At 43.5% G+C, this 17,117-nt stretch overlaps 1 protein-coding gene across 1 annotated transcript in view; it reads right to left on the bottom strand.

The window, feature by feature from the left end:
- Positions 1-17,117, bottom strand: part of RCAN1 (regulator of calcineurin 1) — a 31,987-nt gene that overhangs the window by 9,040 nt on the left and 5,830 nt on the right. The window lies entirely within an intron of this gene.

Raw genomic sequence — 17,117 nt, 5'->3', positions numbered from 1 at the left:
GGTGGGCAGGCCCTGGCACAGGGTGCCCAGAGAAGCTGTGGCTGCCCCTGGATCCCTTTGAGTGCCCAAGGCCAGGCTGGACATTGGGGCTGGGAGCAGCCTGGGACAGTGGGACTGAGTGGCACTGAGTGAGCTTTGAGGTACCTCCCAACCCAAACCATTCCATGGTTCCATGAWGCTGCTGCCCTTTGGGAATTAAAGCAAAGGGGTCAGAACAGCAGGGTCAGCTCTGCTTCCTTGGGCTTCACCTTTCCCTTGAAAGCTGCAGATTCCAAGGCTCACGTTTGGGAAGTCAATTTCTAAAATTGCAGACAAAGTACTCAATGAGGACCTGAAGTGCTCCCAAACACCAACAGCACCTGACAGATCCTCCAGCACTGTCCAAGCACAGAAATTTGACAGAAACAATTTTTTGAACATTTCTGGGAGGTGAAAGGTCAAGTGAAGAGTGATTTGACGAAATAGTGGAAATGACTGAATACCATAATTAGCTCCACCATTTAATCTCCACATGCAGTGGAATGGGTAAGGCTCAGAAGATAAGGAAATGAGGCCACCGAAGCAGAAAACCAAAACAGCAAAACAACCAACAACTGCAACAGTAAAGTGAACAATCCAAGAAGGAAAATGAATGTGAAGTTAAATGTGTTGGGAATTCTCTAAGTCCATAAAATGATCCCCCACGAGCTGTAAATCAGAACAATCCATTCTCTTCTCCCCTCCCTGGCAGGTTTTCCAGCTGCCCTTGCAGGATGCTCTTTGTGGAATCCCTGTACTCCCACTCCAGACCTGCTGCTTTTTTCCTATCAACACAGCTTCTATTCCTGTCTCCATGTTAATTATCCTGCCTTAGCCCTTTCTCAGGACAGGGATAAACACCTTGAAGTTATCTACAATGAAAATCACTTCGGGTTCATTTTCCTGSGGGGTGGCAAAGGAGAGGGAGGAGCAGACAGAAAAGCACAAACAGGTTTCAGAGCTACCCATGCATATTTGGGGTCAGGAACCTCTGTGGGCTCTGGCACACACTTGGATTAGATATTAGAAATAAATCCTTCCTGTGAGGGTGGGGAGGTCTTGGCACAGGTTGCCCAGAAAAGCTGTGCCCCATCCCAAACCATTCCATGATTCTGAGCTGCCTGGTTCAACAGAACAAGGAGTGAGGGCAGTGAGTTAAAGCCACTTCCCTCAAAACCCCTGCATAGGCCTCAGGCCCACTTTCCTGGMCAAAAATGTATCCACATTCCCAAACATTTCCCTGCTCCCTACCAAAAAAACTCCCCCAAAAAAAAAAAAAAAAAAAAAAAAAAAAAAAAAAAAAAAAAAAAAAAAAAAAAAAAAAAAAAAAAAAAAAAACCAAAAAGCCTCCCAAAACAGAGATCCTAAATTCCCCGACTGGTTTGGGTTGAGAAGGACCTGAGAAGGACCTCAAAGCTCACCCAGTGTACAGAAAATACAACACAGAGTGTACAATTTTGAAATGGTTTCCATAACCACAAAGCAGAAGAAATTGTCACAGAAACACAGAATGGTTGAAAAGGGAATGGACCTTAAAGATCATTTAATTCCAATCCCCTGCCATGGCAGGGACACCTCCCACTGTCCCAGGCTGCTCCCAGCCYCRATGTCCAGCYTGGCCTTGGACACTGCCAGGAAYCCAGGGRCAGCCACAGCTTCTYTGGGAAAGATGTCTGAAAAGAAACCTGGACACAATTTCTTTTTGCAAGTCTGACAGAATTTCTCCTGAAGTATAATTCCCTGGCAGACCAATTCTATTTGACTGCACTTTTCTCCTCAGAATCCTTGCAGCAGCCTGGGCACTGGAGACTGGCACTGGCAATGTCTGGAATGGCAGCACACCCACTCATGCCTTTAACTGAGCCCTSTAAATTTTTCCCATGCCAAGCACACCCAGATCCCAAACACAGGGAGAAGGGAGGCCAAATTATCACCCAGTATTAATATTAAAGACATTTYAGGAAGAAATTCTTCACTCARAGGGCAGTGAGGCCCYGGCACAGGGTGCYCARAGAAGCTGTGGCTGCCCCTGGATCCCTYTGAGTGCCCAAGGCCAGRCTGGACAYTGGGGCTGGGAGCARCCTGGGACAGTGGGAGSTGTCCCWGCCAYGGCAGGGTGTTGGAATTAAATGATCTTTAAGGTCCATTCCCATTTCAACYATTCYGTGATTCTGTRACAATTTCTTCWGCTTTGTGGTTACGGAAACCATTTCAAAGTTGTACACTCCGTGTTGTATTTTCTGCATTCATCAGAAAAATAAGAACATGAAATAAGAACATTCCAACAGCAGGGAAATCACCTGCACAAACCACTGTTAACAAAACTCTGCAGTGTCACAGAATGAACTGTACAAGGAATCTCTGCAGATTTATTTACAGTAAAGAAATCAGAGCACAGCAACACAAGCCCACAAACTGGTTTTCCAAATTACACCATAGCACGGATGGAGCCAAGGGAACGCCCCCACYATGACACCATGGAAAAGGGGCCTGGAGCCGGAGCTGGGGCGGGTCAGCAGCAGCTCCTCTCATTAATGGGGCACAGCAAACACAGCAGGGTTTGATATTTCACAGYCCTGCAAATATTTCACCCCCCTGAATGTCCAGTCAGAAAAACAGAGCCCAACATTTGTGCAGTTTGAAGCAACTTGAAGGATCTGATTCCATGGAATGGGGGGCACAAAGCCTGGCTGGGCTCTAGCCAGTCATGCCAAGTGCACCAGTGAAAGGAGGATTCCATGACTCTGAAACTCCATTACTGGGCAATTCTGAGATCTTTTCAGAAAGAAAAGGCTGCCAGAAATATTTATCAGAGCATTAATTCAGCACAATTAGCACTGGAATGCTCTGGCTGTTGGCACAAATATTTACTGCAGAGAATAAACTCAGGTGGCAATAAAAAYTGAAGACCACATGTCTGGGCTGCAGTGTCACCTCTGTTTTAGACTTTCACCTACTCCAGGAAAACCTTTTCCTGTTCCAAACAGAGGCAGAGGAATGAGTGCCCACTGTGTAAGGTATCAGGCAAACTCCTAGGAAAGCCAGTGGAAAAGCTGAAGATKCTGAGGATTCTGCACCTTAAGACACAAAACTCAAATACAGACACAAGACTCAAATATACCCAAAATGATTGAGGGATAAATGTCAGTGAGTTTTTAAAAAGAACTCTACCTATTTCTACCATCTTTAATTCTGTTTAAACTCATTAACTGCTTCACTCTAATTCCCAAATGATCTATAGGTAATGTATTTATAGTAGAAAGAGCACGTTATGAAACACCTTTTGCAGTAATTGGGTTGGGAGACTGGAAAAGGGAAGGAGAAAGTTCTTGCAAAGTCAGTCATAAGGAAACCAGAGAGAGAATTCGGGTTCAGATCATCAAAACAACCTTCAAGATGTTGCTTCTAAGAAGTCTATGAGAATTCCTGAAAAATACTGCCCAGCAATTTTATAGTTCAATCCACTGTATGCTGGGTGAGAGAAAACAAAAAAAGACAAAASAAAAAGCTGAAGATGACATTAAAAGTAAAGACCATTCCCATGGCTGGATGCTGAGTGTTGATTATTTATTTCTATTTATGGCAGAAAGGAGGAAAGAAGGTGACAGGGACAAGAGTCCASTCTCCAGCTCACCACGGAAACCGTGCACATGCCACCCTAGGAAAAGCTAACTATGGAAAGGGAAGGGCAGGAAATCCTCAAACAACTCCTCTCAAACTTGCTGAAGGCTCCTCTAAATATAGCTGTCTATATAAATCCTCTTCTCAGAGTGGAGATTAAAAAAGGGGGAAGAGATGGAAATTCTCCAAAGATCACCTCTATTTGTTAGAAACTAAAAAAGGACAAGGACTTTGAAACCAAAATGGGTTAATAGGGCGTTTTTCATACTGGAGAAAAACTATTTACAGCAAAATTGAAGGAAGTTATTTGTTAAAAATGCTTTTKCAGCCCCAAGATATAAAGATTTCTCCCAAGCACTGGGTAACTGTGAAATAAAGGAAACAAGAGAGATTCCTACCACTGTAACTGGGAAAAATCAGCTCCAGCCTGACCTTTTCAAGGTTATTTATTTAAATTAATAGCTCAAAGGGAAAAAAAAATCAATCTAGAAAGTAATTAATAGATCTGTGGAACTACAAGATGAAATAATTCAAGACAGAGAGAAGGGACATGCTAGAACATATCACTCCTAAATCAAAAAATGAACTTTGATCATTATTTCTTGAGTGAGGGGGCACCTTCTGGATGGAGAAGTCATTTTATAAAGAGGGAACAGCTGTAAAGTTATAAATAAGTGAGACTAAGCAGAGGGAGAGGTGCAGGGAATAGGGCACATGCTTCCAGTTGGATTCCTGGATTCTTGGAGCATGCCCTGCATGCTCTGACAGTGAGCACAGCTGGAGCCCTGCACATCACCCAGCTCGGAGGGGCAGCCAGGGAGCACTGGGCTGGGACAGGGGGGGCTCAAAGGGCCACGTCTGGGGCCGAACACAAACCCCATTTCAGAGGAATTTAACCCAGATCCACTGGAATGGTGACAGTGGCACGAGGAGAACAACCCCGAGCAGCCAAAACACAAAGAGAGAGGCAATGGGAGCTCCCACATAAACACAACCAGGCTGTGACAGCTCACGGGAGAGGATGGGGAGGGGAAGGCACAGGTCAGGGAATGCCAGGATCCCTGAGGTTGGAAAAGCCCTCCCAGCCCATGGAGTGCCAGCTGTGCCYGATGCCCACCTTGTCCCCAGCCCAGAGCACTCARTGCCACCTCCARCCCTTCCTGGGACACYTCCAGGGATGGAGACTCCAAAGCTCCCTGGGCAGCCCCTGCCAAGGCCTGAGCACCCTTTCCATGGGCAAATTCCTCCTGGTGTCCACCCWGAGSCTCCCCTGGCCCAGCCTGAGGCCGTTCCCTCTCCTCCTGTCCCTGTTCCCTGGGAGCAGAGCCCGACCCCCCGGCTGCCCCTCCTGTCAGGGAGTTGTGCAGAGCCACAAGGTCCCCCCCAAAAAGTTCCCTAATTCTCTTTCATGGGAAGAAGGAATAGTTCCCCACAGATGAACCTGCAGTGTGCCACAATCCAGCCCCGTGTGACAGCGYTTTACCCAAACCCCATCCAGTCAAAGCCAGGGTAGCCAAAGCTCCCCCTGATCCAGATGTTCCCACAGGAAGCAGATCCTTTCCCCATCCCTCCTTTCCACTCTGGAGTTGGCAGCAGCAGGAGCCACAGCATAGATGGGATACAAAACACTGAACCTAAACATGGTTATTTAAAAGCACCAAGAGCAAATAAGCTGAGATCTACTTTGATCTCATGTGAAAGTGCAGTGATGAAGACAATGATGCATTTTACAGAAGAGGTTTTAGAAGTTAAATTTTGAGGTGGTTGTGTAAGGTTGGAATCCAGATTCATATTCCAGGACCAGAAGGAGCCCACAGGAACCATGGAGAGAGACAATTTCCAAGGGCTTCAGGGACAGGAGCCAGGGAATGGCTCTGCAGTGCCAGAGGGCAGGGTTAGGTGGGAGATTGGGCAGGAATTGTTCCCTGGGAGGGTGGGCAGGCCCTGGCACAGGGTGCCCAGAGAAGCTGTGGCTGCCACTGCATCCCTTTGAGTGCCCAAGACCATGCTGGACATTGGGGATGGGAGCAGCCTGGGACAGTTGGAGGTGWCTGTGAAATGGCAGGGGTGGCACTGGATGGGCYTTGAGGTCCCTCCAACCCAACCCAGTCTGGGATTCTAGGATGTATCAAAGATTATGTCATCAAAATATAGGTACACTCTATAAAGGTAGAATAAAAACCTGATGTCAGTGTCCCAGAATTTTAAATATTCTGTGCAACAAAAAATATTTACTTGGCTCTCTGACTTGATGACACACACACTGATCATCACAGCAGGACTACAAGGCAGGTGGAATTTTTAGTTCAATATAATTCCATCTCCACTGAAACTTTTCTGAGAAGACCAAAAGAAGTCAAGCTATTTTTATCTCACTTTGTACATTCCAGATAATGAAGGAGGTAAAGATAAAAGGTCAGTACAGAGGAAAAAAAGCAGAAGGAATGGATCTGTGTCAGCCTGTCTGTATTCCCTATTCAACATCTAAATCAAGCATCAATCAGTGCATATTAAAGTTCAGGTAAACCAATTATAGGAGCCCAACTACTTTTTCTTTGAGCAGCAAGGCTTTGTTTCCAAATCTCTTCTGAAAGTCAAAGGAGCTGGAGCATGTCCAGGGCAGGGAGCGGAGCTGGGAAGGGGCTGGAGCCCCAGGAGCGGCTGAGGGAGCTGGGAAAGGGGCTGAGCCTGGAGCAAAGGAGGCTCCGGGGGGACCTTGTGGCTCTGCACAACTCCCTGACAGGAGGGGGCAGCCGGGGGGGTCGGGCTCTGCTCCAGGGAACAGGGACAGGAGGAGAGGGAACGGTCTCAGACTGGGCCAGGGGAGTTTTCCCTTCTCAGTTTCAGCTGTATTTTCCCATTGGAAGGCCTTCAAATGCTGCAGTTGGGAGTTTCTCCAGCAGAGATGCACGTTCAAGGCTCAGGGAAATAAAACAGGCAGCCCGGGCCAGCACTACCTTGAACATTTTATTCAGTCCCCTCAGTAAGAGCAAAGTGCCATCTTTATTCAAGTGTGTCCTGGTGGTCTCTCCTCTCAAAGAATGCTTCTCAGATGTTCCAGATGGCTTTTGAGAGCTCAGTGTAGTCTTACAGCCAGGATAATGCAGAGGTGTCATTCCATGGACTGCTCCCTCTCACAGATGGGATCCAGCTTATCCACACCCTCCCAGAGCTATTCTTACTCCCTGAGGACATTTGCTGAAGGAACAGTCTGATGACTTTGCAGCAAATAAAAAAGCTGTAGAGAATGGTTTGGAACAGCAGTTTTTCCTCAAGGCCTCTCCAAAACCTGCGAGATAATTTTGTTTACCATTTAATCCCAGAATGGCTGGGTGAGAAAGGACCTTAAAGATCATCCCATCCCACCCCTGCCATGGCAGGGACACCTCCCACTGTCCCAGGCTGCTCCCAGTCCCAATGTCCAGCCTGGCCTTGGGCACTCAAAGGGATCCAGGGGCAGCCACAGCTTCTCTGGGCACCCTGTGCCAGGGCCTTCCCACCTCACAGGGAAGGATTTTTTTTCCTAATATGCAATCTAAACCTTCCCACCATCAATTTGAAGCCATTAACTCCTGTCCTGTCACCACACACTGTTCTAAAATCCTTCTTGGAAGTTCCAATCTTATTTCTTCCTTCTTCACTTTAAATTCTCACCTATTGCAACCCAGGCTTGCTCCAGTTTCACTCCCCAATTTTCTGGATCTTAATTGAACAGCTGTCCCTGTGACAGAAGAAAGAAAATCTTCCAGAAGGTTTCCTGCATCTATTTGTATTACTTYGAAAGGAAAATAGAGAAGAACCATGGAATATTCTGAGTGGAAGGGACCCCCAAGGATCATCSAGTTCAAGCCCTGTCCCTGCAAAGACCACACAACAATCCCTGAGAGCGGTATACAAATGCTCCTGGAGCTCTGGCAGCCTCAGGGAACCTGCTCAGAAATCCTGCTCCAATTAACTCCTGCTGCAATTACAAACACTTATTTGCAGGCTGTATCCTGGGGCTGTCTGTCCTTCCAGCAGGAAGCTGGAATGCTGAGGGATCCCGAGTTCTGCTCATGGAAGTGGGAGTGAGCAGCACCCGTGAACGTCAGGAGGCTCCTGGGCAGCCAAATGCTGCATTCACACAACTGCAGCCACTCCACAATGACTCCACTGAGGCATTAAAAACAGATTCAAATAACCCCCTGATGATTTTTTAATGCAAATTCCAACTGCAATGCCAAGAAGGAGCTGTTTTTCCTGAAGATTTACAGGAAACATTTCTTTAATAGCTTCAAATGGATGAGCTGGTGTCATTTGTGCATTAGGAAATCCATATATATTCAAATAAAACATTCAGAGCGGTGCTCTGTCATACAAGGGCTATTTACAGATTCCATGGGCGACAGTTTTCCAGACAGCCATCTGTAAAATAAATACCTCCAGTGTGCTTCTTCCATCCTTGGAAAAATCCATGACTTACACTTCCATTTCCAAGCATTAAACATTAAATTCCTGTTCACTGAGTGGTAACACAAAAGTGGGCATTTGGAAATTCCACTACAGAATATGTGAGTAACTACCAGACTCATTTAGAAAACTTTTAAATGTGGTAAATATATTCCAAAATGTAAAGGCTTTTTCCAACACCTTTCCACTTCTACAGGGAAAATACTCAAATCATCCATAGTAAATTAATAATAATTTCCCCCTCATGCTAGTACTCTGGATGAAAATTAACATTTTCAGACACTGTATTTAGTGGCAATTATTTTTCTGTTCATATTAAAAAAAACCATTCTGTCTGGAAAAACACTGCAATCCAGAATTTTCAACCAAATTTGCTGAGAGAGAAACAAAACTCTCTAAGGAAAATTCAAAAATCTCACCGATTTTTGAACAAAGTGGAATTTTAGAACAAAGGAACCTGGGCTGAGCAAATAYGATGCTTATTTATTCCTGATCCACCTGAAAGCCTGATCAGCACCRGAATTCTTTCCTGCTCATCCCAACCCTGCACTTGGGAGATCCAATCCACTCACTCTGGAGTAGCTGGAATATTTTAGGGAAAAACAAGGAATATTTACGGCTGCTGAATGCCTGGGGAGGGTGTTAGCCCACACTGAGTTTGTTCTCATCTGGAAAGAACAAACTTTCTGCAAAGAGCAGGAGAAAAGGTTGAGAATTTCTGAGGAGCACTCTGCTCACCCCAAGGATTATTGGGAGCCTCTAACCCCAGACATCACTCAGGGATTATCTCCTCAGGACATCACTTAATCCTTTCAAGAATCATCTGGAAAACAAGCATTGAATTTTCCTTTGGAAGAGCTCCTCAGGGAAGGAAAATGTCCCCTGAAGTCTAAGAGAATTCTCTCTAAGTCATCAGAGAGCAACCAAAAATTGGAATGTCTGGAGCCTCTTAGAAAATTTCCACCAGGAAAAAGGGTTAAAGGACAAGGGAGAAATGAAAAGTGTATCTGGCAGAGGATGCAGGCTTTTGGTTTAAGAATCAAAGGCCAGAAGTGACAGGAAGAATTCCAAATGGTTCTCTGAGGCATTGGAAAGTGGACAAAAATTGTGGAGAAATAAAAATTCCAGTGGGTGGAGAGATGCAATGAGAGGAACAAGCTTGGTTCTGATGGGGAGGAGTGTTCAGGTCTGTGGCATCTTGTAGGGATGAGAATTAAATGCTAAAAGCCCTTTCTTGTAAAAAAACCTCTTCAGGTGGATTAAAGTGAAAAARTGAGTTATCATCCACTGTCCAAGGAAATTAAATTAAAGCACCATTCCTTTACTCTGCCCTTTGCCCAAACCAGCCCAGGAATTGAACAGGACAGTTCAGAACAGCTGAACACAAAATAAAGGCAGCAGCTTTCATTTATTAATAACAAAATATTCAACCTATTCCACCCGACCTGGCTGGTTTAATCCAGACTATATCCATGCACAAGCTGTTCCCACGGGAAAAGAAACCACTAAAACCAAACCCAACACATAACAAAACAAAACAAAAAAAAACAAAACAAAACAAAAAAAAAACCCATCAAGAAAAAGCCAAAGTCAAACCAGCTTCCTCTGCAGCTCATGAAAAATCTGGGATGCATCACCCTTGGCAGAGCCAGCTTTTAGCAAGGAAGTGAGAGTTACAAAAGGTGGGATTTRTCAGGCATTCCTCAGCTTCATATCCCTAAGAGGATTCCATAAATCCAAGCAACTCTTTTCCAAATGCCAAGAGCTGCCCCAGACATTTGACTCCACATCCCACTCACAAAAACTCCCTGAGGATTCACTCCAAGGAAGACTGAAAGCTGCACTCCCTCCCTCACCCTCCCCACTATTTTCTAGCATTTCTGGTTTCTTTTAGCCCTGTACCACCAGAATAATGAAMGCTGTTCAGATCATGCTAAAACCATGGAAAGGACGGGGAAAACCATGGAAGTTCACACACTTGCAGGTATTTGTACAGGCAAAGCACAGACTGGAGAACTTGGCTGATAATTACTGTGATARTATGAGATAATAAATTCAATATCATCCAGTAAAGATTGATTTGGCCACTTTATTGCCTGTGAGGACACCTTTGCTGCCACTTCCCCCTCAACTCCCTCAAACTGTGCCAGCAGGGGGAAGAGGGAAGTTCAGAAAAAAACCCTTTTGGCTTATATTAAATCTCATATTTATTTCAAAATAAGCCATTTTAGAAAGTCAATGAGCAGCAACTTTTTGCTTACTCTTTTAGCTGGAGCTTTTTTGAAATGATGTCCCACGATTTGTATAAAATCATGGAAAGCTGCCTCATTTCCTGAGAGGCAAATCGTGGCCACTCCAGCATTTCTTTGACTAATTCCTTCCACTGGGTTTTCCATTAGTGATTCATGGCTGTGCTTAGCTTTCCTGGAAAACATTTCCCGAAGTCTGGAAGGTATGGAAAGCAGGATATTCTCCTCCTGGGCCAGTTTCTAACTGTAATTCTTTGTGCCTCCGTCTCTTTAGAAACAAACAGCAGTAACTTCACTCTATCGACTCTGATTTAATTGTTTTCACCCTAAATATAAGAAAGAACAACATTTATACRTATCTTCCACTCTATTCCCCATATATCCTGATTTTTTAGTACTCCATCCTTAGAAGTCCAAAAACCAGGCTTTTTTTCTATTATTTTACTTTCATTGGAAGAAAATTCAGGGTCTCCCCAAATACTTGCATCACCTAAACAATTTTGTTCTTTTTTTTTGAAAATCACAAAACTACAAAGGATTTTTTTTTACATAGAGGGCCTGTGAAACAATTACAAGTTCCCTGGGACTCCTTGCCTGACTGGTTCCTAAAATCCCTCAGGTGTCAGTTAAACCCTACACATTCCAGTGAGACCAACTCAGACCTGATCAAAGTCCTGGTCACCCTCTGATCCAAGTCTGCAGGGTGCTGCTTTAAGTCTTCAAAGTAGTTCCCAGGCCCCTCATCTCCTTCCATTTTCCTAAAGAAATTTAAGGGAACTTCACTTTGATTCCCACTCAGCTCAGCTTTGGGGATGCTAAAGCTCCMTGGGACATTTTCCACATTATTTATACCTGGGCTATGCCTCCATGCAATTCCACAGGAAACAAGGACTGTTATCACTATCCAGAGAAGCTGTGACTGCCCCTGGATCCCTGGCAGTGCCCAAGGCAGCCAGCTCTCCCAGCCTTTCCTCCCAGCACAGCTGCTCCATCCCTCTGACCATCCTGCTGCCTCCTCTGGGCTCTCTCCAGCAGCTCCAYGTCCTCTCTGTGCTGGTACCCCCACACAGCTCCCAGAATCCTTGTTTACTGATTCTTTTAACCCCAACCTCCTGTTTTGGAAAATCCCAATTCTCTTCTCCAGTGAAGGAAGAAATGCACAGAGCTCCCACRAGGGCCCTACCCTGAGCTATTCTGGGTGTGTTTGTGTTGGTGCCACTCTCCAAGGTATTTCTGAGGAACTTCACTAAGCTCCTGCAACAACAACAGCCCAGTCAAAGGAAAGACTTTCATTGTGTGCTCAGCCTTTCAGCAAATACCGGTATCAGGCCTGTGCCCATGTGACCAGCTGAGGCTTATCATTTTTTCCAGATGAACTGGGGTTTGATTGAACTGCTTCTCTGAAAAGCTTGGAGTGTTTTATTGCACAAGTTGGGCTACGAGGGAAACACATGAATGTGCTCAAGTGTTCTCCATAAAAACACCCTGGGCATGATTAACAGAGACCTTTTTAGGAGGGAGAGTTCCACAAACACTGCATTTTATATTTTTAACCACCACAAATTGGTCCCTTCTCAGAGCCACTTGATTCAAACAGCTTCTACCTTGATTGCTTCTAAAGCCAGCTCAGAAAATTACAGCTGACATTTCYAACCTGCCCAGCAGAGCAAAAAAAGAGCTTACAACAAGCGTTTCCAGTTCTACCTTATGCAACCACAACGTTACAGAAAGGGCTCTGCAAACTGAAATGCACAAGAATGATTCAGTTTTTAAATCAGACCATTTGCAAGGCAAAGTCCTACCCAGGACAGGCAGCAAGAGAGGGAGAGTCCAAATCACTGSGGGGGAAGAGAGATTAAACAATCATTTGCAAATACATCACATGAATACAATTACATCTCTCTGCTCATTAGCAAATTTGGTGCCACACAKCCAATCTATCAAAAATTAAATATAAAGATTATTCACTTCCCAGCTGACCTGACTGGGTTAAAATCTTTCAGCACTTCTTTGATTATGGTCATTGTTTGGGTTTATCGATCCAGGTTTTTCCCCAAACCCTCACAGTCTGTCATGCTGCAGCTGGATTTTGTTCTGCTGCTATTTGGCTTTCCCAGGATCCTTTCCCTTGAGCTTAAGTTTATACCCAGGCAGTTTTTAAGGATAAAATTATGGGGGAACTGTTTGCCAAATTAATGATGACTGAACCATCAGCACCAAACACTGAACTGGGGGTGTTTAAACCAGGTTTAGTCTAGGACAGGGTGACACAGAAGGAAAGATTTAAACAACTCTGCTTTCCAATTTACAATCTCTGAGTGATCCACAGCTCATTCACATCATTCCATCTGCTCCTCCTACAACCAAGGACTTTTAAATCTCTTTCTTCAGGAGTTTTTTAGACTTTACCTTTTAAACCAACACATCCCTCTRCTTCATTACTCACCAAGGCACTGAAAAGGATGGATCTACTACAAATAACTCCAGCAGCTGATGAACTGTGGGAAATAAACACCTCTCAAAAATAGCCCCCACTGTCAGCATTTGTTTCCCAGCACAAAGTGGTCCCTAAATAGCACCAATCCAGGTCCCAGCTTTATCACATCAGACTCCTCCTCATCCCYCCTGGATTGCAAAGTACAACGGGGCATGACTTCACTCCTTGTTTACTTCCTGCACTGATGAATCCACAGGAATCTACCAGAGACAGTCACTAAATTAATCTTTATTTAACCAAAGTCTACTGTTCCACAAGGGATGGAGTGATCAGACAAGGGGGAATGGAGAGAAACTGCCAGAGAGCAGGSYYAGRTRGGATATTGGGMWGGAATTGTTCCCTGGGAGGGTGGGCAGGCCCTGGCACAGGGTGCCCAGAGAAGCTGTGGCTGYCCCTGGATCCCTTTGAGTGCCCAAGGCCAGGCTGGACAYTGGGGCTGGGAGCAGCCTGGGACAGTGGGAGGTGTCCCTGCCATGGCAGGGSTGGGAATTAGACAATCTCTGATGACCCTTCCAACCCAAACCATTCCATGATTCCATTAAATAAAAACCTCATTCTGAACATTTCCAGAGRTAAAAAGCTCCAAAATCTCTCCTGTGAACTGTGGAAGGGAAAATGGAATCGCAGCAGTGCCTAAGAATTAATCAGCTGCTCATTACTTTTTACTGTATAATTCACTTTGATTAGCAAACATTTAGCAGCTATTTCATGCTTCCAACACACCTTCAGGACTGTATCCTCTGCGGGGGCAGAGGTTTATGATTATTAATTTTCATTTAATGTTTAACTGCCATTTCTGGAAAGTAAAAAAACATTTGAGACATAAAGCAGTTGTCCCTAAGGTATTTTTCTAAATTGTTATGGTGTTTTTTTCAGCTATGACAGGTCTGAAGAGAAGGAACAAGAACTGTCCCACTGAGTGAAGATATGACCATAATCCTGATGAAGTAGGATGAAAAATAATTTGGCAATTAAGAATTTATTATCATGAAAAATGCAGCTGTATTATGCCGAAACCACAACTTGAGGGAGAGCAAAGATAAGGATGAAAACAGCAGGTGTTTAGGGTTGTTGTAATTTCCAGTTCCTTCTAACATGACAGCAGGATTTGTTTAACTCAAATATTAAAGATATTATCCCAGGAAAGCAGAAGTTACGTGTTCATCCTCTGACACATTCACTGTGACTAAGGGGAAAACAAAAGCAAATAAAAAGTCGAACTCGAATACAGGAGATTTTAGGGAAAAAAAAAAAAAGAGCTGGTCAGAAACAGGCTGGTATTTCTGTGATCTTTAAAGAATGACATTTTCCACTGCAGTCACAAGGAAGAATGGAAGAGAAGCTTCAAAATATTTTCTAAGAATGTTCTGGGAGGGTAGGAAAAAAAACCCCAAAGCAATTACAAGTAAKTTACTGCAGTTCACAGAACAAATCAAGTGCACCTAGCAATTTCAGAAGGATTTTAAAAATACTAATTAAAGATCATGGAATGGTTTGGGTTGGAAGGGACTGAAAGATCATCTAATTCCAACTCTGTTCCACTATCCCAGGTTGCTCCAAGCCCTGTCCAACCAGGCTTTGATAAAAGATAATAAAAGGAGCCACAGAAGAGCCTGGATTTTATCCTAAATCACCTGCATTTTTGGTGAGGTTAATGCCTGACACACTGTAATTTTCTTWGACATTAATTAGTGACAGAACAGCAGCACTCTGGCATTTAAAGCTTTTAAAGTATTTAACAACAGAGCTTTAAGAATGCATTTATTTATTTATATAGCAAGAATCCACCTGTTTTGATTGAAGGGGCAAAAAAATCAGCATTAGAAAGTAACTCCTGAAAACATTTTAAATTCCTGAATATTCCAGGCAGTGGGTTTTGGGTTAGGAACTCACACTTGTTGAAAGCCAACGTAGTTCTGCATCTCCTTCTGACTTCTGCTATAGAAATGTTTGGATTKGCCTTTTCTCCAGCAGCGGAGATGAAAACATTGCAGAGCAGTAGATAAGAAGAGAATTTGACTTTGGCAGCTCAGGAARGAAGAAATGACACAGCAGTTCATTAAGGAACAATCTCTCCTGAAACCACATCCTGGGAAGAATTCCTGCACTTCAGCTGCTCTGGGGGAGCTAAAGAGTTTTATATTGAGATGGATCCCAGAAAAAACTTTGAAAACGTGCTCCAAGTTGTTATAGACTATAATATATATAAGATTATAATATATAATCTATATTTTTAATATATAGATTATATTATATAGATTATATAGATTATACAGATTATATAGATTATACAGATTATATAGATTATACAGATTATATAGATTCTAAATCTTTCCCAAGGGGAAAATCCCCACTGCGGATGGGATGGGGTGGGCTCCCTTCAGTGGGGTTACAGCGCTGTGATGAGGTGTGAATACACACCCAGAAGGGTTTACAGGAGCCCCACTGATTTCACCTGCTCTGAGCCGATTTTCCTTGGGTTACACAACCCCAGGCAGGAGCTGTTCATAGTTTCCACTGCCTCYCCAGCAGCTGTCTCATCCTGGAGCCTCAGAACATTCTAGCCCTTAATCAGAGTTTCCATGAGCCAGGCAATCCTGGCKATCAGCTGGATGGGATCTGGCCCAAGGGCCAATGAATCCTGCAATGGAATGGCCACACACCCCAAGAATTGGACAAACACCCTCAGGAATTCCCACTGATTCCTCTCCACATGTTCTGGCTGCCCCAAAAAAAAMCTCTCTCTTACTAGTTAACATCACAACCTGCAAGAAATAGACATTTTAGTTTTTATTTCATCTTCTTTTTCCATAGTAATGGAAATATTCCTACTGGAGCTTTCAGCAGAGCCAGCTCTGAATAATTAYCAAAAAATCTATACTAAAATAATCCAAGATGTGAGTTGTTCTTAATGTATTTAATAATATTATCTCACTTGCTGGGTTATCAGAAAGGGAGAGGATATTTTAACTACAAGCCCACAGACGGATTTTGTTTAACTGTATTGATTATGAATGGCTAAAAATGGAAAGAGGAAAAAAAACCCAATTTATTTTAACAATAGAGTTTGACTTTTCTGGCAGTTCACCAGCTCAGCTTCCTATCTACAGAGAAAGGAAACAGCATCTCTAGGAAAAAAAAGGAACAATTCTTCTTGCTTTTCAGCCAGTTCCTACTTGGAAAACAGCCTGAATTTTAAGAGGCCTTCATACAAACAGACACTTGTTTTGAAATTAGGGCCAAACCTTCAGGGAAGTTTCCAGAATGGTTTTCAGTCAATGAAAGGAAATGAAGTGATTCTGGTTTGTATGTGAGAGTCCAAGTCTGACTCTACTTCTTTTTTTAATGATACCCAGATTATTTTTTCCCAATCTGTGCAATCCTCACATTATCAATAAATCCATTTATCAACGAGCCCTCAGCTCACACATCTCCCAGTCCTAAATCACTGCTGTACCCGAGATGCTGTCCCACAGTTCAGGGAATTGCATTTTCCTGCTGTCTTTTCTATTTCAGCAACAAAAAGGAACTCAATCCAAGCCCTGAGGTTGGACTCTCAGCTCAATAACCAAGAGTGTGTTTGCCAGCACCAAAATAACTCCAAATGATACCTTAAAAGCAAAACCAAGTCCAATTCTGAACTTGTGACCCATCCGAAAATCTGCACAGGAAAGAAGAAAGTTCATCTCTGCGGTTACATTTTAATAAAATAAATTCACTGAGTATTGACAGCTCTGCTTTAATGAGTGGGGCAGTAATGAATAATGACTCCCATAATTAAAGACATTAATTCTGGTTATCTCTRGCAGTAAAAAATGCTGGGACGAAGAGACACAAGTTATAAAGCAGGCACTTATAGATTATTCTTCTCCCATTTAAAGCTGGCACAACCTCACAAACTTTATTTAGGACATTGTCATATCCTAAATCCCCGTTCTTGGCAAATACAACTCATCAACCAGTTCCACCCCACTTCTAATATCAGGATGCCAAATCATCCTAGAACAATGACTTCCATAGTTTAATTATGCATTACACCTACAAAAAAATTAAAATCATATTTTAGACCTTAGCCCAAATTTCAGGTTCACTGAACACATCCCATATTTCAGCTTCAACGATTCCCAGCATATTCCCATATTTTAATCAGAAAAATACRAGTACCTAGAACCAGAGACAAAACTCCCAAACCAACCTCAAAGAAAACTACCCCAAAATTCCYAGACAGAGGTGCATCTTTGTTAAAATATCATTAAAAAATCCACAAAATAAAATAAAATAAA

Source organism: Malurus melanocephalus, unplaced genomic scaffold (genome assembly GCF_030028575.1).
Source record: "Malurus melanocephalus ecotype Western Australia unplaced genomic scaffold, MMel_1.1 scaffold_861, whole genome shotgun sequence".
In the NCBI taxonomy this organism is placed as follows: Eukaryota; Metazoa; Chordata; class Aves; order Passeriformes; family Maluridae; genus Malurus; species Malurus melanocephalus.
This window is presented reverse-complemented; position numbering and strand designations above follow the sequence as displayed.